At 32.8% G+C, this 26303-nt stretch overlaps 1 protein-coding gene across 3 annotated transcripts in view; it reads left to right on the top strand.

Moving 5' to 3' along the window:
- The first annotated feature begins 462 nt into the window (after positions 1–462).
- The window catches only part of LOC110996129 (rho-related GTP-binding protein RhoN), a 76615-nt gene continuing 50774 nt past the window's right edge, over positions 463–26303 (top strand). Inside the window, exon 1 of one of the 3 annotated variants that reach the window (XM_022263663.2) lies at positions 463–676. The gene's annotated coding sequence lies outside the window, so the exon portion shown is untranslated. Of the gene's footprint in view, positions 772–26303 lie in introns of all 3 variants that reach the window. The other 2 variants (XM_022263661.2, XM_022263662.2) reach the window with 2 other exon arrangements.

The raw sequence follows: 26303 nt of genomic DNA, 5'->3' as shown, positions 1-26303 counted from the left end.
GTTAAATTGACGAAATGTATTATTTGAGTTTAAATTATATTGCTTATAATAATTGTATATAAATACTGTATATTCTTAACCTGCATAATAATATATAAGTGAAACTAGATTTTCTATGTTCCAGGTGCCGGCTTTAATTCGAACCAAAACTAGTTTTACTACATAAAATTTGGTCTATTTAATTTTTACGCTAACCATACTTCCATAACGGAAACGATTGCATAGTTATTATATTCGTAACTTAGTTTCCCCGATTAGTACTACCGTAAAGCACTAGTCTTTTGAATATGATACGACAAGATAGACTGCTTATTGACGTATATAAAAAATATTTAGTTATAATAATTGCTATCTAATATTATTTGAGTTTCAATTTGCTGTCTGAAGTCGACTTCATAATGTAATAAAGTAATCGTAATATTGTTGCATGAGATTTGGCGGAATTTGTTTTACCAAACTGTCACCCTGGCCGGTAGACTCGCCGGTTGGTCGTCAGCTCGCGGGTCGCGGCTCGCTTAGTTTTGCTCCGACAACCGAAGTAAGAAGTTGTGTTCTTCTCTGCGCGATCATTGTGACCGCGTGTTAATTCTCGAACCATATACATTACTTTCGCGTTGTAAGTTTTGAGTTATGTGTGTGTTTTAGTGTTTGTGTGTACGGATAACATTTCTCGCAGGTATGTCAACCAGTTATTAATTATAGTCGGATGCTGTGTGATTTCCTTTTGGTATGCAACACGGACCAGTTTTTCGTCCGGTCCAGCGTGGGAAGGTATTTGAGATTTATAAATTCTTATTTGTATTGTTGAGTTGTTTAGGATGCTGTTTTGCAACAAGCTTTCTATTGAAGAAACAATAGACGGTTGTTACAAAGGAAGTGATTGGTGTCTTACGGTGTTAAAATTGCGTGATTTCGTTACGGAAATTGTTTATTTCCTTTGTCTAATTTAATTGTGTAGTGAAGATACACTACACAAGATAAATCCATTATAGTTCTTCCAAAGTGATAAACATTTTCTTGATGTTTGATATGATATGCTTTAAAAGTCGTTATATTAAATTTAAATTCAATTATGGTCGTTCTAAGTATATTCGTAAAAATAGATTTTAAAGATAAGCGAATACATGAAGATGTAAATATATCAGAGGAAACATACAACATATATATTGTCACCTCTTACTACCTATTAGGTTCAGAAACTGTTTTAGGTAAGAAAAGATTAATGCAGTTTCTACTGAATTATTATTATCTACCTACATATATTAATTAAGAGGGATTTTTTTAAATATTTTCGAATGTTTGTAAGGAATAAACAAACTGGACTGATTTGAAAAATAATCATCTCATTAATTAAGTACAACATTATCACTGAATAACATACTATATTTATCTTCGAAAAATTGCAAATTACATGGCGTACAAAGCCGAGGATTATAGAAAATAGTATATATGTATTAGAGCTTTAGGTCTGTGATTTCTTGTTTATAATCGTTATTAATTAGTTATAATTGTTTTATGACAGTATTAATTGTTTTTAGATACACATGTTGAGGGTAGTTGATATGTATATTAGACACGTACGGTGATTGCCTTGATTAATTTATTTATTAGTACTAAAACAAAGCGTATGCATAAAATCATACAAGAAAATATGACATCATAAATTTTATACACATACATAACAGTTATAATAGATCATAAGCAAGCTAGCGAGAGAAAAAAAAAACCTAAAACTAAATAGATAATTAAAATCTCATTTATAAACGAAGTTACGGTAACTTCGTTTACATTGTTGAAAATCTATCAATATTTTCATCAATGTAAGTAATTAAGTTGTAAGAGCCTATTCACTGGACCAACTGAACTGGATGATGTTCTTACGAATAATGGGATTTGTGTAATTAATTTTTATAGTGTAGATGTGTGTGGGGGTAAGTTTAGATCCATTAGTAACTTGTTTGTATTAGCTTCTAGAAAGACTGTCATACCATACAGGCTGATGAGAAATAAAAAGGTTTGATAGGATTGTTTTAAAACTTTATTTTAGTTTAGACTGATTACTGGAAGTTGAACAACTCTTGAAGCGCGCCATCGCCTTAAGAAACCTCCTGGTGTCCTTTATATCATTGGAGGCCAGATATATGTCTTTGTCTAGTATATGTATTAGTAAGGGTATGGTATGTATTGTTATCAGTAAATAGGTATAAGGGTTGATATAATGCGAGCTCCGTCAAGCTGGAACCCGCTTTAGAAAGAACTTGATTTTTCTAAATTTACTTTTATCTACAAACGATGCTAGTAAATGTAGTAAACTTTATTTTTTTGTAGTATCATTAATTGCGCCGAAAAAATAATTCATACCGCGCAAAGCAGGAAATATTACAAATAATTCGATAAAAAACTTTGAAACGGGTGCTAAATTGTTTGTAGTTTATTGTAGTGACAAAAAAAAATTTTTTTTACCCCACTTTATTAAAAACTACAGAATAGATGCTAAAATAACGGAACTATGCAAAAGAAAGACACCGACTCAAAAACTACAAACGATGCTCATAAATGTAGTATACTTTATTTTTTTGTAGTATCATTAATTGCGCCGAAAAAATAATTAATACCGCGCAAAGCAGGAAATATTACAAATAATTCGATAAAAAACTTTGAAACGGGTGCTAAATTGTTTGTAGTTTATTGTAGTGACAAAAAAATTTTTTTTTACCCCACTTTATTAAAAACTACGGAATAGATGCTAAAATAACGGAACTATGCAAAAAAAGAGACACCGACTCAAAAACAACAAACGATGCTAGTAAATGTAGTAAACTTTATTTTTTTGTAGTATCATTAATTGCGCCGAAAAAATAATTCATACCGCGCAAAGCAGGAAATATTACAAATAATTCGATAAAAAACTTTGAAACGGGTGCTAAATTGTTTGTAGTTTATTGTAGTGACAAAAAAAATTTTTTTTTTACCCCACTTTATTAAAAAAGTATAGAATAGATGCTAAAATAACGGAACTATGCAAGAAAAAGACACCGACTCAAAAACTACAAACGATGCTCATAAATGTAGTATACTTTATTTTTTTGTAGTATCATTAATTGCGCCGAAAAAATAATTAATACCGCGCAAAGCAGGAAATATTACAAATAATTCGATAAAAAACTTTGAAACGGGTGGTAAATTGTTTGTAGTTTATTGTAGTGACAAAAAAAATTTTTTTTTACCCCACTTTATTAAAAACTACGGAATAGATGCTAAAATAACGGAACTATGCAAAAAAAGAGACACCGACTCAAAAACTACAAACGATGCTCATAAATGTAGTATACTTTATTTTTTTGTAGTATCATTAATTGCGCCGAAAAATAATTAATACCGCGCAAAACAGGAAATATTACAAATAATTCGATAAAAATCTTTGAAACGGGTGCTTAATTGTTTGTAGTTTATTGTAGTGACAAAAAAATTTTTTTTTTACCCCACTTTATTAAAAACTACGGAATAGATGATAAAATAACGGAACTATTCAAAAAAAAGACACCGACTCAAAAACTACAAACGATGCTCATAACTGTAGTATACTTTATTTTTTTGTAGTATCATTAATTGCGCCGAAAAAATAATTCATACCGCGCAAAGCAGGAAATATTACAAATAATTCGATAAAAAACTTTGAAACGGGTGCTAAATTGTTTGTAGTTTATTGTAGTAACAAAAAATTTTTACTTTGTTTTATATTATTTTAAAGGATCGCAAGAATTCTACAACAGAGAGATTTTAAATCATTAAATAACACTTATTCCGAAACTACAAACGATACAGATGATTGTAGCTGAAATCAGTTGTTTGTAGTGACTGTCGAGCTCTTATTAGTGACGAGAGGCGAACAGAATCAAGTGTTCAATAAGTCAATACACCTAGGACAATAATGAGCCTTAGATTCCATATCATCTGTAATTTAAAATAAAAAAAATAATATTGCAATCATAATGATACGGTTCACAATCTATCGATAGTTTACAATCTTACTGGATAGATTGTAATATAACGATGTTTACAATCTTACGGTGACATATATATATATATATACTAGCGGATCCGACAGACGTTGTCTTGTCTACACGTCTTTAATTTCAAAATTTCAATTTTTAATAAGCCATTTTGATGAAAATTATTATTCAAATGTTATGACAATATCTAACGATCCAGCACATGGTCACACACGATATAACACAATGATAACAAAACTTTTTTTAAATTTCGGGACAGACTATAATTAAAATTCGAATATTATTTAAAATTTGACACTGCGATGGTAGCGCCGTCTGTCGGATCCAATGTAAGACATTCCAAAATCAACAACAACTAATAAATTGAAAATTAATTAAAAAAACATTGTCCAGCGGACAAAACTGTGAATCTAAACCATTCCCAGATCCCCTTGAACACACACAAAAAATTTCGTCTAAATCGGTCCAGTCGTTTAGGAGGAGTTCAGTCACATACACACGCACACAAGAAATATATATATTAAGATGTGAATATTTTTTTTATTTTAAATTACAAATGATATAGAATCTAAGGCTCATTATTGTCCTAGGTGTATTGACTTATTGAACATTTGATTCTGTTCGCCTCTCGTCACTAATAAGAGCTCGACAGTCACTACAAACAACTGATTTCAGCTACAATCATCTATATCGTTTGTAGTTTCGGAATAAGTGTTATTTAATGATTTAAAATCTCTCTGTTGTAGAATTCTTGCGAACCTTTAAAATAATATAAAACAAAGTAAAATTTTTTTGTTACTACAATAAACTACAAACAATTTAGCACCCGTTTCAAAGTTTTTTATCGAATTATTTGTAATATTTCCTGCTTTGCGCGGTATGAATTATTTTTTCGGCGCAATTAATGATACTACAAAAAAATAAAGTTTACTACATTTACTAGCATCGTTTGTAGTTTTTGAGTCGGTGTCTTTTTTTTGCATAGTTCCGTTATTTTGGCATCTATTCCGTAGTTTTTAATAAAGTGGGGTAAAAAAATTTTTTTTTGTCACTACAATAAACTACAAACAATTTAGCACCCGTTTCAAAGTTTTTTATCGAATTATTTGTAATATTTCCTGCTTTGCGCGGTATGAATTATTTTTTCGGCGCAATTAATGATACTACAAAAAAATAAAGTTTACTACATTTACTAGCATCGTTTGTAGATAAAAGTAAATTTAGAAAAATCAAGTTTTTTCTAAAGCGGGTTCCAGCTTGACGGAGCTTATAATGCGTCCCTGGTTAGTAACTAACGCGAGAGAAACCTAAAGTACCGTCTTCAAACTTCGGCAGTGCGCCAAAAATTCTACACCAATTGGTACTTGCTAGTAAACACTATATTTATTGAAGTACAACACATCGTATATAATGCTATCTAAAGTATATGTTACAAGCTATAATTTCTAAATAATGATAATTATAGTAAACATAAATATTAGAAATAAAAAAACCAGTCATCTATTTCCGAATATATCCAGCTCCGGATATATTCTTTATTCCATTATATACAGGAAGAACTCGAATGAGTATATATACGTATATATATAATATTTTCGAAACATAACTATATTCTAAAACAAATGACAATTTACAAAACGGACTTTTTAACTAAAGAAATAAATGTATTCAAATTAGTTTTTACTTATGACACTCTATTTCATCAGTTCAGTGTCATCTGTTGTTTATGCTCATCTGCTTGTCTATTGAGAATTAGTGAAACGTACATAGACTAGAATTACAACCAATATCAGTTACTCAATACGCTCCCCTTACAAAGCATTCAATTAAAGTCGAGTGGGAGTCGAACTTAATAGAATCTCATTTGGGATAATTCACTTAGGATCTATACACGATTAAGAGCTGTGTCATAGTTAAAATTATACATCTATGTTTAACTCAAGGGCGTGTCCAGTTAGAGGGATTGTGCTAAGGATTGATTATGGAAGATATCTATCAATGGCGAAAATATTTATTCATAGGTAAACATTTTATGAACGTCAAGAGAAAAAAAATATAAATTATTAAATTAACATTTACTTACTAGTCAAGGTCGTAGAACGCGCAAGGAACTCCGCCATAACACGGTATTGTCGTCGTAAGTCGATTTTGGAGTAAATAAATAAATGTATTTTTTTATTTCTCTGTATGTGGAAATGGAATGAGAATGAACCCGCGAAATTGGCAGTTGTGTGGGCCCTATAGAATCTCTGTTATTATTATTAATAATAAATCGTTTATTTGCAAAGAGATCTTTTCTGCATGCCATATAAAAATATGAGGTATGCAAATGTCATATTAACTTTCATGTACTTAATATAATAGGAACATTAACATAATGTCATAGAAATAAGAACAGTTAAATTATATTTGTTGTCAAAGCACTTTTAAAATATAAAATCAAAAATATCTTTATTCATATAGGTAAACAAGTACACATATGAACGTCATAAAAATTAAATTAATTCTAAGTTTACATTTCCCTACGCCCTACGCCCTTGACTTGCGAACTAGAAACTTTCCGCCACTCTTTTCAATCGCCAAGTTTTTAATACAAATTGTTTGAACTGGAGCAAATCAATTCCGAGGATTAGATCATTTAAATATACGTCAGATTTATAAAATCTTTATTGATAATAGCTATATAGGCCTATCTAGTGTATGTTCACAGACTGCTGATTTTGTGTGTCGTCTATGTCTTATGTCCGCAATGTGTTCTTTGAGTCTACTGGACATATTGCGTTTAGTTGTAAGTCAGTTTCCCTTGTAAGACAGGCCACAGTCGCAATCCAGTTTGTATATACCTGCATCTTGCACTTGGTGACTGTTAGGATAAAGATCATCAGACCCGAGACCGATCTCCTAGAGGCTTATCCTATTTTTATTTAAACAATGAGAAATAATGTGTTCCTAATTATAAGTTCTACTATAGGATGATTACATAAGAAGTTTGATAAGACAATGTGCTGTTTGTTCTGAGTCAGCCGTGTGAATTATCAGATTATGCAATGAAGCTAATAATGAGGAAACTGTGGGTTTCAATGTGGGTAGGTAAAGGTTATTTGATTTATTATGTGCTCGGTTATAGTTATATATCAACAAAAATCAACAAAACAACTGCAACTAGTATAGTACCACTTACAATGTAAAATTTGTAAATCAAGCTGTGTAAAAAGGCTTACTATAAAGTTAGCGATTATCTAGTTGATAAAAGGGCCTGGGACTAGTGCTGGGCTTTTAATTAATTTGCTATATTTGTTTTAAAATAAGTATTATTTGATGATTTGCTTTTTCAAAAGAGTACCGAGAGTTTTTACGCCGGCTTTTTCTCTCGGACTGTGTCTTCTTTGCCGATGAGTAGGTACAGGTTAAAAATTTAATGACGTGGAATAAGTGATACCTTGATGATCATAATATGTTCCAAAATAAATGTTTTTTTTAACAGAAGGTATGTATTTTCATAATTACTATGCTAGTGATTAATAATTTAATAATTAAATTTTAATCACAAGCCGCGTATTCCCAAACCTATTTTGGAAATAAATATCGGTTATTATGTTATATTCTAATCGTGAAATAATTTTTATATCGAATATTTTTTGTTGTTGCTATTTTAATTTTGTCTTAATAATTTATGTATTATGTATTTCTGCACTTCTTGCTGTCCTTATCAAATTTATTTTCCTTTTCTCGAAGAAATCGCTCGAAAGCGATAAGCCGCCAAATCCCTCCTTTTCATTTAATTTTGTCAACAGTTTCTAAACCTAGTTAGTTTCTTAACCAACAAAGTGATAATAATTAACAACTTAATACTTATCTCTCGCTGTTATCAAGATAAACAATTATTATTATAGGTCAATAATTGGTTCCAAAGTGTTATCATTGCCATAACTTAACTACTGATACCCTACTCTCTTATCAATAACAGTACAGTTATCTAATAATAATTGTTTAGACAACTAAAAATTTTCGCAAAGAAATCGCCTTTAAAAAGTATTTTTTTATATTTTTTTACTATTATAAGATGGTGCCACTAATAAAAACATTTCCACCTATGACGTAAAAATCTTATGACAACATATTTATCGATACCTCTCAAATTTTACGTCATTAAAAGGCAGTCATCGCAGCTAATGAATACCCATTCTTAGTGGGTGCGTTGCCGGCCCTTGAGGAAGGAATACACTCTAACTTTGAATAATTGGAGATCGAGTCTACAGTTCGCTAGTTCGCAAAATAAAGTATTTTTTTTTATTTTTAACTGAAATAACCAGGAAGAAGGTTTTGGTTGATAAAGCTCTTTATAGCTTTAATAGAAAGCACAACTTTCATTCTTTCGAGCAAACGATCAAGAATAAATGAGAATCATTTTTCACCTAGCGAAAGAACTATTGTATTTCTCGTAATCGGCTTTTCATAAGCTTTCGGGTACAGTTCGTAAAAAACTTTTTAACTTCCTTATACCTATTTGTTTTACTTATATAAGTATATATATATATATATATATATATATTTGTGTATAATATGATGTGGATAAAAAAATATTATATACAGGATTTAATTATTATTTAGCCTTTATTTATGAAACCCAGTATAAACTAGGAATTAAAAAATATCTGTATATTTTACTAACATGCCTGCCAAACTATATATGACAACTTTACTTAACAGAGCCACTAAACAATAATTGGACTCTACTTGCACTACACACCTGCACTACGCAATGTCAATTACTAAACACTTGCACTCACACTGATCAAAGTGAATACAGGCCTCTATGTAAAGTGGACAAGTTGCTTTTCCACCTCCTCCTTTCAAGACTTATCATCAGTAGAATATGTTAAGCCAATTTTAATTTGCAAAACTCTAACGATCTATAGTTCGTTAGTATTTAAGTCATAACAGTTTTGCTGAATGTACTAGACGGCTACAAAATTAGTTTCAGTAAAAGCAAGCGTGAAAATATATTTTTCAATAAAATGCGTTCGTTGCCCTGTGCGAACAATGGGAATAAAACTGATTGATTTATTTTAGATTCTATAGTCTATAATTGGGAAAATATCAATTTACAATTCAGTGTTCTCTGTATTTAGTATTATTATTTCTATTTATTTATTTTATTTGTTTATACTTCGTTGCAGAAACATATTACAATTAACATAAATGAAAAGGAGGGCAAATGGCCTTATAGCTTTCGGGCGATTTCTTCCAGCCAACCACTACGAAAAAAAGTTTGAGTAGATACACGCGTTAAAAGTTATAACAAGGGATTCTTTTGGGCAACAAGATATTTAAAGAAAATATCTTTCGCCTTCATTTGTAGAAAAAACGACATTAACAATGGAAAAAAAAAACTAAAATGTTAACTATACCAAACTTTAGGATGTCGGTTTATTTGTGACGGTGTGCGCGTAAATATTGACTGTCATCATTTTTCCCTAACCAATCATCATTATTTATAATTAATATGTATGTTGATTAAGAATATTTTTTATACTTAATACCTACTGTATGTATATATATGTGTGTTGGAAATAAATAGATTTTCTCTAAATTAGTTCCTTTAAAATATTTGCGCTCCGGCTTTACCAACATTAAAGTAAAACTATTTTAAAACGTCAAGTACATTCCTAACCTACGCACCTACAAGATGATTTAACATTCATTCGCCCACGAGCTTACACGAGCGCATTCTCATGAAATAAACATGGCGTCTTGTCAGTTGTCAATTGTCAAATGACGGATATCTTGGCGGGAAACTACTGAGACGATTAAAGATGTGATAAATTGCTTTAACTGTTGTCAGATAAACGTTTAAAATACCAAATTATTAAATATTGTTTATAAAAAGATGAGTTACCTCTGTAAGTCAGCTCTTTTTCTCTTTGATTCCAATTGTATTAATAATAATTCATTTATTGGCAAAGATATTTAACATTTTCGTCGCAGTTATAAAGAGCATCTAATTACTCAACAACAATTCCACAAAATCTAGTTTTTGATCCGCCCAAAATTATGTATTTATTTGTCTATTTGTTAACAATTATACTATTATCTTATTTACTACATATTTATTTAATTATAGCATAATTTCGAAGTCTTTTGATTTAAGATTTTTTTAATTTAAAACATAACATACGAAATTTAGATCTTGTCTAGCCTGAATATATTTCCATTCAAAGTCATAACTCCTTTTGAAGATCTAAATAAATTCACCCTCTCGCTAAAAATGTTTTTCGCATCACTTCGTATTATATAACCCCATTACATTAGGTTATTTACATACACTTTCTACGCTTATGTAACATTATTGGGCTCGTTACGAATCGGCATACTAACATAATTTGCCGAATTTTATATGAATTATTTACGCTACGGAATTCAAGTGATATTGTTTATTTGAATTGAGTGTATTAATATGGAAACATTACAATTATGCATGAGGCTCAGAACTGTCGGTCCTGTGTTCGATTTCCGACTGAACTGACTTGGGTTTTCTAACAAAGTCCGCTATGACTGGCAGTGCAGTGTGATGACACCTAAACTAACCATGATATTGTGAGTAACTGGCGCTGCGATTAACAGAGGTATGTCAAATTTGATAACTTTTGACAAACAAAGTGCTTGAATTGAATTTAGTAGTATTACCTACCCTAAAAATTACGATGTATTGGTAAAGCACGTTCATTCTTTAACAAAGCCAAGTGGTAGTATAAATATATTTAATATACATACATATATATAAGGAAATTAAATTTTTAAAGGCACGGTGAGTTTATAGCATGGGTGAATATTTAGACCATAAGTTTGACACCAATCCTAAATAACTTAATTTATTGTTATGACATTATGTTAATGTTCTTATACATACTTTGACATTATAAAAATCAATGTCATATGCTTGCCTATTTATATATGGCTGATTGTGCATATTTTTATAATAATCTATCTAATTGAACCACTATCTTAGCAAATAAACGATTTAATTTATAAAATTTCTTGAACAAAACACGATTTGTTCTTTATATAATACATCGGTGTGTATTATACAATAAATATTCGCGATTTTAACGGATAAAACAGTATTTGTCTGAAGCTGGATGTAGTCAGCAGTGGGCTGATCGGTTTTAGAGAAAGTATTAAGTGCCTATCTCGATCATAATTCGCTGTTATGCTTGCTCGTATTTTTTTTTGTTTAACAAAAATTTCTGGTATTTTATTTTATCTTGTTTATATTTTACTTGTATTTTTTAAAATTTTGGTAACATTTGTGTTTACTAAATTGGCATACATTTTAGATAAAGGAGTCTGTAACATATACAGTAAATTTAGTGCTATACATGATGTGGTAATTTTTAATAAATAAATAATAAGTTTGTAAGACTCAAACCAAACACCATGTTAAACCTCATATCTTTTTTATTTATACGACCTGGATACAAGTCCATTGGCCGAAGTCTTTCATCTCATTTATGTATTTGTTGTACAAAATGCTCAAAATGATCAAACAAAAGAAGCCGCCATATCGCGGTGAATGGCAATAAATAATTATTATCATCCGCTCTCATTCACAATCATAGCGATGGAATAGACAGTAAACTAGTTGTCTATGGTCATATCCGGTTTCTGCCGCTTTTACTTTTAAATACGTATTCTGTTCTGGAATTATAATGTACAATGCCTAATAATTATATATTATTAAATTGTTTAATACTATTCCAATATTAATAATGGCCACTACATGTCAATTGTCTTCCAAACTTTAAGACCCTTAATTGATTCAGTTAAAAGGCTACCATTGGTATTTTAAACCGCCTTCAAAAGGAGATTGTCAAATGTCAAACTGACATTATCATATCACATGATGCTGTCGTAATTGGATAATATTTTTGCATAATCTATGTAAGAAGGACGTGTGCTGAATTTCATGTCTCCAGAACTTTTTCGAAAACTTTTTTAAATATATTTTTTTCCTTTATTTTACAAAATAATATAATATGTCACAATATGTTATATTAGAAAACCGCTGTGGTTTTTAATTTAACATATTATTATTATTTAATTAATAAATATTAATTATTAATTAATGTAACCAAAGCAGTCTTGTTTAGGAGCGCGACAAATGCATATAAAAGTAGTTTTTTAATTTAGTTTATGTACAAAACTGGGTGGACGTTTGGACACAATCCTATTTGATTAAAGTGAGATGTGCCCTATTGAAGGGCTTGTCCAGAATATCTCTGTTCAACAATCATATTACTACATTATTATATATTTTTTAAGGTCAGCTAAAACTGTACAAGTATCATCAACATCGGTTCAGTTTTCCGAGATATGGATTTTCACAAAAATCCTGTCTAGATATATATATATTTTATATGTATAAAAAACTTTTTAAAATCATGTTTTATTTGGTAATATCAATGCATTTTCGTGCTGAACTGGGTCGAACAGTTAAAAACCAAAGTTGATATGACTAGATTGGTACCGGTTTTAAATCGAATGGTCATGGCTATACGAGATACGGCATGCAAAACTGCTTTCTCAGGATATATGGCCCGAGCGATATATGAATACTAATATTAGCTTTGCTCAAGGAAAGATGTATATGTAAACTGACCGTACATATTTTATTTTTATGAAGGAAATAGCATATTTAAATGTCAAATAAACTTACGAATACATAGATAAATAACGTGAAAAGAAGATGATGCCTTAAAATCTTTTCAGTCTGTGGAAAATTTTAAGGCTGCGGCCGCTGTCATCTTTTAGGTAAGTATATCCGATTCCGTCACAGTACATTGAAAATTGAAAGTCCATTGGTGAGAAAAGTAATTGGTCACTGTGCCTGACATATCGTCGACCTTTTCGGGTATATGGCATGCATTCTTCACGATGTTTTCCGTCACGGGCGTGTATTCCGCACAAAGAAAGTATAGGATTCTTAGAATACTCCCACTTCAAAGACTATAGACTCCTTTAAAAAAGCTCTTTATCGAAATTTAAAAACACGTTTTGTCAACATAATTTAATTCAAGTATAGAAATATCATACGAGTGAGTCACACTTCTCGCCAAATGCCATTGCGTACCCAGACGATCGATTTGGTCCGCGCCAAGAATATTAATGCCCAGTTTTTGCTACATGCATTTATGGTCGTACATAATGAAGCGTTTTATCTCATGTTTTGTGCGATTAACGTGTTATTTTTAATGCTAATCAGAGCAGTGTTGGTCTAGTCGTTTTAGCGTGCGACTCAATTCTTGAAGTCGTAGGTTCGATCCCCGGCTGTGTTATAACAAGACTTTCTGTGCTCTTTCGCCTTAGATGCAAAAAGTCAAGCACAAGAGGCTGATCACGAAACATATAAAGAATCTGAGCTCCAGACCTGAAAAAGATTGTAGAGCCACTAATTTTTTTATTATTCCAATTCCAGTAACATTCCTAAATTCTTCTCTAATCGATTTATTAACGCTGTCCTTACTTCTTAAAAAGTCATTTCTTTGTTTTGTTCGAATTTTTGAAATATCTTTCTCGTACTCCTAACAGTGGAAGTAAGAGAATATATTATGGGGCCACTTGATCTTAACCACTGCGGTATTATAGACTATGATTGATATTATGATTAAGATTTTAGTAAATTTAATAGACAACTCGTCTGAAGACAAATAAATACTTAAAGTTAAAACCACTTTAAGTCTGATATAAACAAACACATAGTCTTTATTTTTTAGTTTCACGGTATATTTATTAAAATATTTTTATTTAACTGAATTGCATTTGTCTCTTTCTCTCTAACTGTGTCTACGCTGTGATAGAAATAGAAATGAGCAGTACTGAGTACAGTGTAATTAGACTTAATTAGCTTTTATGAATAATGCGGTAAATATAAAATACTTACTACATACTTTGTTCAGACATGAAAATTAAAAGAAACACTTAATTTAGCAAAAAGTATTTTTAAGGATTTTACTTTTTGTTAAATATATATTTACTAAAAAGCAGTTATTTCGTTAGTAATTCATCCGCCCATTTCTTTCTTGTCTTCGTCTTCTTTCGTTTCTAGGATACATCTCTACAATTTCCTTCGTCTACGGTAGAGGTATATTAGTAGACTAATATTAAATTATCCATGTTAATATGGAACTTCAAAGTAATGACTAATACCATGTAATCCGTCTGATCTGACATTAATACGCATAAATCTTCAATTATCATATGTACTTAGTGACAATGGCAAGCGACTGCGATGTCAGTGTCACTGAGTATATATATATTATATACTTAACATTTTAATTTTTTTTAAAAAAGAATATCATTTCTTCAAATAGATAATAAAACGTCACAATTCTAAATTTAAATTGACAAGATAGACAATAAACACACTGCAGCGCTTTAAATTTTTTGTTAATACCATTTAAAAAAAACCCATATAATATTCATTACAAATAAAAACCACAGATAATAAACAAAACCTATTCCAAAAGCGTAAAAATGTACCTAATCTAATTATTAAGATCACGAAATATCATACGAGATGAACGTGTTTATTTCATTATCTACATAGAACCTTATAAAGCGACACTGCCAGCGCGCCGCGATGCCAGAAAAGGAAGAATTTATAAAGATGGAGTGATGCGACTTTCATTTGTGCGTCGCCCGCGGTGTTTTCCACTTATTATTGATAAATTATGAACGGTCCTAAAATTAACTTTAATGAGAGGACAAGACAAAACAAAAAGTGATGAACAACTGAAAACGAATTATTGTGGTCACCTATACTTTTTTTTTTTTTTTTTTGTTATTCGAGGTGGAAATGCATTTGCGCATCCCCTGCCCTAGGAAGTTACAGGGGTATGTGGGACTCGACCCACACCAAAATCTCTGCTATTCAGAGACTGGGTGAACAATACCCACTAAAAACACCTCGACAAATACCTACAAAGCCGCGTTACAGAGGCTCCGGGGTCGCTATCGCATTCTACCGGGACCTCAACGGCATAATACACTCAAAAAGCTTCGGTGCAATACACTACATAGGAGGTAAGAGATGGGCATATCTTCTCCTATTTCCTCCCCGTCTTCTACCCCTAGGATTCGTCCTAAAGCCCTCCCTTTCTCGTTCTGCTGACTCCTTCTGTAGCATTACATGCTCACAGAAGGATACCACTGCATTCCATACCTCGTCACTGCCGAGCATTTTATTTACAACACAAGGTAAAGCAAGATTATAACCCACCACAGAACAAAGATTATGACGCAACTGAGACCACTGTGGACAATCCTCCAACGTATGCTCTGCAGTGTCATCATTTGCGCCACAGTCCAAGCAGCTAGTTGTTGGTTCCCGCTGCACTATGTCATGCAGGTACCGCCCAAAACATCCATGTCCTGTCATTACCTGCACAAGACGAAAGGTAAGGGTACCACTTTTTCTGTTTGCCCAGTCACTAAGTACTGGACGAATAGCCTCTACCGTTCTATGCCCTGCTATTGGATCAGCTAAGTTTTGGTACCACTTCTGCATTGTAGCTGTTCGCGCCAATCGTCTCAGATCCTCGACTTCCCCAACACCAGTGTAAACACCTTCAGCCCTCAGCTCCACCCGGTAATGGTACACAGCAGTGAGAACCTCAGCCTCTAACTCCCAAGGTGGAGTGCCAGCTAATACACAAGCAGCGGTGAAAGACACTGTTCGGTAACAACGAATAATTCTTCTTGCCATAACTCTTTGCGGTCTCCTAAGAAGGATTTTATTGTTCAAAGTAAGGGAGTCTTGCCACACTGGGGCTCCGTAAAGTGCCATGCTAGAAATGACCCCACAGTACAGCCTCCGACACCGTTCGTCAGGTCCTCCTATATTCGGAAGCAGACGACTCAGTGCCCCTGCTGCACCAACCAGTCTCGAACCAAGGGCCTTAAAATGATCCTCAAACTTCCACCTACCATCAAGAATGAGCCCTAAATTTTTTCATATTACGACCCACCGACACTCTAACTTGATTAACAATAATTGATGCCCTTTTAGGTGGGCCACCTCTTGGCCCGTGAAATAAAAGCGCGTTAGTCTTTTCAAGAGCAACCTTAAGTCCTAGAAGGCCAATCCTATCAACTACTAATGAAGTCCCAACTTCTACTAGACGTACCACTTCCTGGAAGTCTCTGCCTTGCGCTACAATAAGAGTATCGTCTGCATAGCAAATCATTTTTAACTTAGGTAGCAACGTACCCCTAAGCACCCAATCGTATCCCATGTTCCACAGAAGAGGGCCCAATACTGAGCCCTGAGGAACCCCGCATTTCATTGGCCACCGAATCAGCTGTCCTAAATCATTTACATACAGAATCTTACGATCTTCTAAATAACTTCTAACAAGATTCTGAAGATAGAGGGGCACCCTATGGAAACGGAGAGCCTCCATTATGACTGTAAACGGCAAGCTATTAAAAGCATTGGAAATATCCAGAGAAACTGCCAGGGCCTTCCCTCCACTACGAACAGCCTCCATAGTAAAATCTGTTAAAGCGCCAATGGCTTCTATTGTTGACCGTCCAACTCTAAATCCATACTGAGCGTCTGCTAAGTCTGGACCAACTCCAGATATATGTTGACTTAGGCGCAAAACTATTATCCTTTCTAACAGTTTACCCACCTCATTAAGTAAAACTATTGGCCGATATGCTGAAGAAATGTCTTGCGGACGGCCAGGCTTGCGCAATAAACATAGACGGCCCTCCTTCCATAGTTGCGAAAATTGTCCAGTAAGAAAACAAGCATTAAATGCTTCCCGCATTTCATCCTCTAGATATTCAACAGCAATTGCCAATACACGCCCGTGTATACCATCTGGACCTGGGGCTCTCCTACGTTTTTTTATACGATCGACTACATCTGAAAATTCCACATCACTAACCAAGGGAATATCTCCTTCTATTACTGGTCTCATATCAGATGTCATGCGAGGAGGAACTATGTTGGGGTCAGCGGGAAATAGCTCAGATACAATTCTGGCAACAAAGTCTGATCGGAGTGTCTCAGTTAGTGGAGGACCTCCTGTCTGCAATTTATTTCGTACAAGACGGTATGGCCGCCCCCAAGGATCCTGATTGAGACTTTCAAGAAATTCATTATGTGCTCTATCCTTAGCCTGACTAATAGCTAGTTGGAGAGCCTTCTTATGTTCTACAAATTGAGAGTGAAGTCGTTGCTCTTCAGTAGAATCACGCAAATGTCTACGGCGATTGCGGAGATATGCTCTCCTAGCACTGTTGCACACTTGACGTAAGTGGGCAATATTCTCGTTCCACCAATGAACCATTTTACGCGGTGGCTGGCGACTCCATTTTGACATGGCGGCGTTAGAAATCGCTTTTGCCGCATGACGAAGATGACTAGCTGCTTCATTAACATCCGTAGGCCGAATAGCAGGCGAACACCAGGCTTGTACAATTGCCGCCTCTTCTGCTAGATCCTTATTTAGACTGCTCAGAACCCAGCGTGGGAAGACCTGTCTATTTACATCCGATTCATATATCTGGGATTTAAAAATATTGAACCTAATATAGCGATGGTCCGAGAGAGTCTCTATATCTTCCACAACCCTCCAATTTTGCACAGAGGATCCTATACTTGGTGAAGCAAATGTTAAATCGACCAAGGATTGCCCTTGCGACCGCACACAAGTTGGAATGTTCCCTCTATTAAGCAGAAAAAGTCCCAATTCTATATACCATTCTTCTACAGCCTTACCTCTATCATTAGTAAGAGTATCACCCCATGTTTGAGATCGGGCATTAAAATCGCCTAATACTATCACTGGCAATTGTGCTCGTTGAATTGGGAGACATAAGTTGTCAAGAAAAGTAAGAAACTCTGATAGTTCTCTATTAGGAGAGAAATACACTGCAACTATTAAGAGGCTGTTCCACTCAGCCACTACATAACCAATTCCCTGATCTTTTAAAATAAGAGGATATCCACCAGGACGAGCAATTATACTGACGAGGCCAGTCAAATCTTCTAACCAATGAGATAGTGAAGGTACAAAATATGGCTCCGAGACAACAGTAATGTCAATATCCCATTCAGCCCTAGTCTGTAGGAGAAGGTCCTGTGCCCTAGCGCAGTGGTTTATATTCGCCTGAAGAAAGTTTATATTTGCCCTATTAACCATTATTGAGACATAATATCATCCTCCCGAGTGGTCACCTATACTTACTATGTAGGTACTATAACAAAAACTAAAAAAATATGAAAATATTGTTTTAATTACGATTTATTTCTTAGCTGTAGGCCGTCCTGACATAACATTTGCTTCAACCACTTTCATGACTTTCACTTGGCCCTTCTTTAGTATCTGGCTTCGGTCCAGGTACGACAAGGTCTACCCATCCCGATTTCAACAGTTTAAATGTACCTGATTTAGTTAACATTACCCGATTAAAGCATAAAATCCGTCACGAATATAAAAATATCAGGTTTAGATACAGAAACAGACCTATGTCATAGAGTAATACATTTTTGACGTCACGGATGCCAAACTCCGTACCAAAAAATTGGTTTGACAGCTCAAACTAGATTTAAGTGTGATTGATGTTTTAAACACGGGATTAAGACACGTTTCTTAATACCTAAGCGTACAGACGATAAGCAACAATTTGTTCTTAGTAACTGAATAAAAATATATAGGACAGCGGTAAACGCGCTGCCCATATACAGAGAGCGATTGCGTTGCCGGTCTTAGGTATTTAATGGAATAAGGCGCAATGTAAGGGAAATGGACCATGGACACGTAATGCCAGGCTTGTGAGTGTTGCTAGCATTTTAAGAATTCGCATTGTTAATATTATTGACTTTAAAAACGTGCTTAAACGCCAATTAATAAAAAAATTGTAGGAACTAATTAGTTCTAGAAATAAGTGCAGAACAGCTGACGCGTCTGTATAATTAAAATACATAATAGCAAAAAACATTTTGCTGAGAACCCTCAACAAAAGGTGTTCGCATAAGGGTAAATTAATATGTATATTGCGTAATGTTTGAGTGACCGTTATTACAGATGTTCTAACATATAAAAAAATATATGTGATATCAACATAGTGCTGATAAATTTCAGGAAAAAGACTTGGCTCAGTCCGACTTTCGCTCACGCTCTCTTTTATTCTACCAATTATTAAAAGGCCGGCAACGCACTCGCGAGCCCTCTGCCATTGTGAGTATCCATGGGCCGCGGTATCACTTAACATCAGGTGAGCCTCCTGCTCGTTTGCCCCCTGTTCTATAAAAAAATATATAATATTACTCCTAATCCAAGAGTTAAAAATAGACCTGGTAGAATCTGAGAGCTTCCCTGGAGCCTCTCTAACCTCCAAGGCTTTTGTGGTTTTACTTTGTCTCTGAATACCAGATTCTTCAGTTATAAAAAATGAAGGTGACAGAGAGTTTAAAAATATATTTAAACTACCCGAGGTGGTTTAAGTGGCTTCACCGAGTCTCTGAAGTTAAAGGTTGTTGTGCAAATATACTTCCATGTCGGATATAAAAATGGAGTTGAAGTCGATAGAACGTTTAAATTTTTTAAAATCCTGGAATAGAACCATATATTGATAATCAAAGTAGAAATAACCAATGCTCTTTCGTGCTTGAGCGCCATCTAGTGAAGTACTTTTTAAACTACATATATAATTAAAGAAAACACTTATTTACCGGATTAAAGCTATGTATTATTGTAAACTTATAATTATTTAAACATAATTTTAAATTTATCCGACGTTTCGCTTCTTTAAATGCGTAAAACTACTTTAATAAAAGACAATACATATGTACTATTAAGACGTAACAATTCTGATTCTCCAACTCTATTAAAATGTCGAACAAGTTCAACTCTATAACTGAAATATCGTCGCAACAAATTTTGTTTATGAGTAGATACTTTAAATTGAGATTTAGTTATTATGAATAGGGTGTTATTTTAAGAAACTTTTGTTATCTTTTGAACCACTCCGAAATTATTAGCATTTGTGTAATTATAATGACTTGGCATATTTGCCGTGTTCGGCCCGGTTAAGGCAGGATCAGCGTTTAAGTTTATAGTATTATAATAATAATTTATTCATTTAAGCAATTATAACTCCAGGTTATTAATGTGTTAGTTACAATTTTTTACTAAATATTGTATTAGTAGGTTAGCTTGAAAGTATTACATCTATCGAATTGATATATATTAAATTTTTTATTTGGTATTTAAAATTTCCAATAAATATATTCACCATGTTCTTAATCTATATACATAGTACTAATAATTGCTAAACCGATATGCCTTAGATGAACTTAAAATATGTATGGATGTTCGGGAAAGGTTTTAACAGAAACATAAATTATAAGTAAATGGGAAATATAATACTTAAGTCTTTTGCTTTTTAAGATAAAAAATTGTCAAAGTCCGTATATTGCAATGTATATTTAAAAATTATATGTAGGTACATATTCAGTTTTGACACAAATAATCCTGTAAATGAAACTGTAGATATATCGATGTAGAAGCAAGAACACTGTTTACAATTTCACAAACATTAAATGACTTGTGACTATAATAAGCCCAGTTTTTTCATCAGCAAATAGTAATGTTGCCTTATATGTCTTGTCTATAAAAGGACACGAGAATATGTTGTATTTTTACAACTACCACGTTTAAAAGAAAAATATAATTACTCGAATTAGTCTGATGACCGATTTAAACGAAGTGCGTTTCATCCACGATTCACGAATTTCGCGCTAAAAATTGTCATACCGATAAAATAATACCCAACAAAATAGTCGGTAAAACAGTCGCGCGGTCGGCAAAGTTGGCGTACCTACTTTAGTTTCGGAGGCCAAGGCTCACTTTGGTTCGCTTCGATAATCTCAATAATAATAATTATTTATTTATTTGCAAGAATATGGTAAAATCTAAACTTCACATATAAACATAAATATAATGGCGTGCACTTTTTTCTTAAAAGGTAGAATTTTACATAAGTCAGATCATCATCGTCAATTCTTATATTATAGTTTTTATCAATACATCACAGTATTAAAATATATTTTTACGATATCAAATTAATATTACTTAACTATATTCACGCAAATAATCATTAATAGAATAATATTTTTACAACGAGATTTAAAACTGGTATAGGTTTAAATGTTTTTAGTAAATGATTATAAATCTTAATTGCCATATTTTTTTCGTCTTTTCATTTTTAAACACTTCATTCACTCCAGTTTCACTTCAAGACATATTTAATTTTTTTTGATAAATCTTTTAAATCTTGCCATAAATGTGCCTTCTAGCTTCATCAGCCGTCGTTAGACTTCGTCGGGTCTTATCAGCTAAATGCAGTACATCCGGAATTGTTAGACAAACGATTTTATTTACGTCATAGTGTTTAGTTTAAACATTTCCAACGTCCAGAACTTTCTTCGTGTGCCGTTTCAACTGTAATCAAGTTAATGCAGTACAGTCGTGTCACAAAGCTCTTTTGTTGTCTATTTAAAACGTATTTTTGTAGCTTTTGGAAGTGTGTATAGTTGTTTCTGTCTCTTTGGTATTAAAGATAATGGAATGCCTTTTAACATAAATAATGATTATGAATATAATCAAAACCTTGCAACTTCAGTAATAAATTAGAGAAATCAGTGGCGCAACCACTTTTTTAGATCGGGTCCTCAGATGTATGATTCATTATCATTTGTCAATATTGATGAGAGAGTATGTTAAATGTGGACATAGAAAGAAAGTCTATTGGTGCAGAGAATCCAATCTAGAATCAAGTGATGAGTCCCACGCTGAAGCCACTAGTAAAAGGGCAACTCCAATAACGTATTGATTAATTATTAATTCGAAAACTATCGCATATACATCGCATTCGCATGACTTTTTCCTTCTTTATGTTAGAGAAAATAACTTTTTAATTCATTTCTTGTAATTAATTTTAATTCTTTAGTCTTTGGTTACTTTTAGTTTTAAGTTTATTGCATGTACGGCTATATTTTTATTGGTTTAAGAACGACTACAATGCAATGGCAAATTGCTAAATTTTTGTCTGTTTTGAAAAATAAAGTCTTTAAACCTTCTTATTCTTTCTTCACTAATCTTTCTGTTAATTTGATGATATAATATCTAATGTTCAATATTGTGAAGAGACAAATGTAATATCTTTGAAATCTCTAGAAGTTTCTGTAAGTTCGTCAGAATCAAAATCTTAAGTGAATTTCAAACTTTCAACACAAACGTATCAAAAAACACTTTTCATTCCGCAAGTACTAAGCTATTGTGCTCCATTTAATCCCTTTAATGCATCGTAGTACAGTCGCGTACGTAAATGCTGAAACAGTTGCAATTGAGAGGTTTCCAATTTTTCATTTGACTGTAGTTCTGTTATCAATGAAATTGCGATCGTATTTTGTTTACGCTTGAGTAACGACATGGATGATTCAACCTATCTAAGCCTCTGCGTGTTTTACGATCATTTTAGATAACCGAATTGAAAGACAAATTAAAAAATAATAATAACGTTTGGTGGCGGTTTTTGGATGGATGTTAAAATAAATGAAATACTTTGTTTGAAGCTACTATGTCAACTTTCTTTAATCTATTTTCATGGTTTAAAATAAAAGCTTTTAACAAAAAACTTATTTATATTACTTATTTCTCTTAAAACTAAGTGACATCTGTTACCTATAAAAAGTGACATTAACATTATATATATGTAACTTAACTAATAGTGATTACATAACTCGTATTTTAAAATCTTTGTAACTTCCAGTACCGTCAGCGATTCCGGTCCCAATAAGTTGTTCCGCGATGCGACATGCTGGAACTTGCAAAAACGTTAGTATCGGAAACGCTGTGGCTATTAGAATTTACATAGTACGGGAACCGGTCTGTGAACCAATAGATTTGCCTCTATATGGGTGATGCAAAAACTAGCAGTCCTAATAATGGGCACAGCCCTATAAAGAATTACAAGAAAACAGAAAATTGAGGTACCTTATATGGTAGCGCCATTGCATTATTATAAGGATATCGAACTAATTTTTTTTATGGAGCAGGGCAAAGCCTCATCTGATGTTAAGTGATACCAATGCCCTTTGACAAACAATGACAGAGGGATCGCAAGTGCGTTTCCGGCCTTTCAACAAGAACGCTGTTTTTTTGAAGGAACCATACTTGCAGCGTATACGTTGCAGCTCCTTACAAACGTTAAGTTAAATAAAAAAAACTTGGCTATGAAAGAGTGGCGGAGAGTTTATTGCCAGTTCTTCTCTTCCGTTCTACGTCCTTGATTTTAAAACTGCCAGTATATGTTAATTAGGATCATTTTTATATTTCTATTTTTGACGTTCATAAATGTACTGTAATGATTTTTTGATTTGATTTGATTTAAAAGCCAAGATAAGACAGAATGCTGACTCATAATAATCTTATAAATAGGTTACAATGAAATATCTATTACGTACATTTGCTTCCCTTTCTATCCCTAGGGAATATTCTTTATCTCTGTCCAATAAAAAATAAAATCCGTCATTTAACCCGTCCTGTCAGAGCACGAACGTTTTCCGTCCTCGGTTGTTACCAACATAACCTAGATAACATCTAGCGGCTAGAACCAGCCTTTGTTCGTGGCACAGACCGCGAAATTTCCGTTCCATTAAAACAATAAAGCTTTCATATGTTTGACTATTTAAACATTGAAAGTATTACAATGGGATTTTAGTTCAACAAATCTTTACGAACACATTTTAAAGGCTTATATTGCTTTTTCCCGTATATGTTTTAACATTTATAATGTAATGTGTATGATTTGCTATCGCTTATTTTAGTATTTAAACCCAGAATTATATTGACTTACGCCCAAACCCAAAATAACCTATCTCAAGTTTTGACCATCTGAGATAGACATCTTAATCCAAATATTGATAAAAGCAATCTATGGTAGGTCGGATCGGTGTATGTGTATAGACCTTTATATGAAAATTACAGTACAACTGTGCCAATATCCTATCTTAAGATTTTAACTTACACCGGTTTTTAAAATAATTAAAAAGCTATTTGAAATGTTTTAAACATAGACATGTATATTTTAATTTTACGGTTTTATTTACTTTATTTGGTTTATATTGATTATCAGATATGAGTGTAAGCAACAAGGAGATTTCATTCTTTCCGTCGCCAAAATGGACTGTCTTCGTATCGTTAGGTTATTGGGATGCAGATAGTAGATCGATCGACTGTCGCGGTCTGATTTCAGATTGTTCAATGTGAAATTGTGGATTGATTATTGGGTTAGTCCTTCAAGAAAAGAGTGTAATATTTCTTAACAAGGAGACGCGATTGCGAGCCTTCTGACAATATAAGAATCCGTAGGCGGTGGGCTTAACTGTTACATAAAAAAAACAATGAATGTTATTTTAGTGTAAGTCTAAAACAAATTGTATTGAAAGCTCTATACAGAATAGATGTTTGAAAAAGAAACATGGTTGGCTTGGTTCGGTGAACAAGTACTTCCTCACTTATCTTTTTGTTTTGCCAACTCGTTGAACTTAGACTCGATCGAGTACAGCACTTATCTTTAAATTGTGTTCTTCAGAACTATGTATTGATATTCAAGCGAGTATTATTTAATTCTATAAAATTATTTCTTCGAAAAACTGTCGCCGAGCAAAAAGAAAATATCGTTTTTATTCCAAAACAAATATACAGTTTTACGATTATCCTACAGATTAATAATTATAATTATACAGTAGGTTTTGGACAACAAATTTAGTGGGAGAGTTAGAGTAAATATTTGTCTATAAGCAAAAAGATTCAAATATATAGATGCTGTGTGAGGCTAGGCTTTATTATTTATTATTGACTCAAGAACAGAGTGTTTTCCATTAAAAGAGACTAAGTAAGTGATTTTGGACACATTAATAAATAAAAAAGTGTGTGTACTTATGTACACGCGTTAGAAGTTATACATATACTTAGTTATAAATAAAATGTTAGTATAGATCGAAATGTCTTTGTATAGAGACAATTTATTATAAAAAGGGGGGAAATGACATGAAAAATTAGCTCTGTCTATGAGCTTCTACATACCAAATTATACAATAAGGAACTAATAAATATAATGTTGCATAATGTACGTGGGTGGATAATATGATAGCGAAAGTCTTCCACTTTCTCGCGAGGTCAACGATCTGTCATTATATTTCGATTTAGTCCTTTGCCCCCTGTTTATTCTTTAGTAAAGTCTTGCATTATCTGCTGAGTTTATAACTTTTTAATGTTGTGAATTTGTATACACCATGAAAACTTTTCTCTTTATAAAAGTATAGATAGATTATGAAGTTTAGTGACAATTCATGACATAGACATGGCATTTTCTTATATAAATTTGGTGTGAATAATTAAATTTATTGAAAACTGACAACCCTACTGGAAATAGAAAAGTCTTTTGCAATGGGAGTCGATGGCAACTGCGATTAAAAACTCAATAGATGCTTTTAAAGTTAAAAATAGAAGTAGGCTGCATTGAAATGATCATTTGTTATTCTAGTATGAAAGGATTTAAAAAATACTGAAATTTTTTTACTGCAATATAAAACATGTTGTTAATCTATACTAATATTATAAAGAGGAAAGGTTTGATTTTTTGTTTGTTTGTATGAATTGAATAGGCTCCGAAACTACTTGGCAGATTTGAAAAATTCTTTCACTGTTGGAAAGCTACATCATTCCTGAGTGACATAGGCTATATTTCATTTTCAAAAAAAATAGGCATCCTTACTAAAATTACGATAACATTAACATTTGTTTATTATTTGATACAATTCTAACAGATGGCGCTGAGTTAAAGGTAGTTTAGTTTAGGTCCGTGTCGTGGTACCAACGTTTCACATAAGTTCTCCTACGGTTTCCCTTGATTAATTTACTACTATGTAATATAACAAAAACCTTAGCCACAGCAACGCTTGGCCGAGCCTGCTAGTTGTAAATATACATTTACTACCAGATCGTGCGAACTAAGAACTTAGAAATTCCGTGTTTTGTTTTATTGTTAGTGGTTAGGTTAGATTAGTCTTGATGCTAAGAACTTTTAGGAAAGTTGTTAAACATTTCGTTCAGCCACTTATCTGACGAAACTTTAGCGACTTGATTGAATATCGATCTTTATTTAACTGCCTAGAGATTCAATTTACTCTCTGATTTAACTACTTTGCTG

This window comes from Pieris rapae, chromosome 21 (assembly GCF_905147795.1).
Source record: "Pieris rapae chromosome 21, ilPieRapa1.1, whole genome shotgun sequence".
Classification (NCBI taxonomy): domain Eukaryota; kingdom Metazoa; phylum Arthropoda; class Insecta; order Lepidoptera; family Pieridae; genus Pieris; species Pieris rapae.
This window is presented reverse-complemented; position numbering and strand designations above follow the sequence as displayed.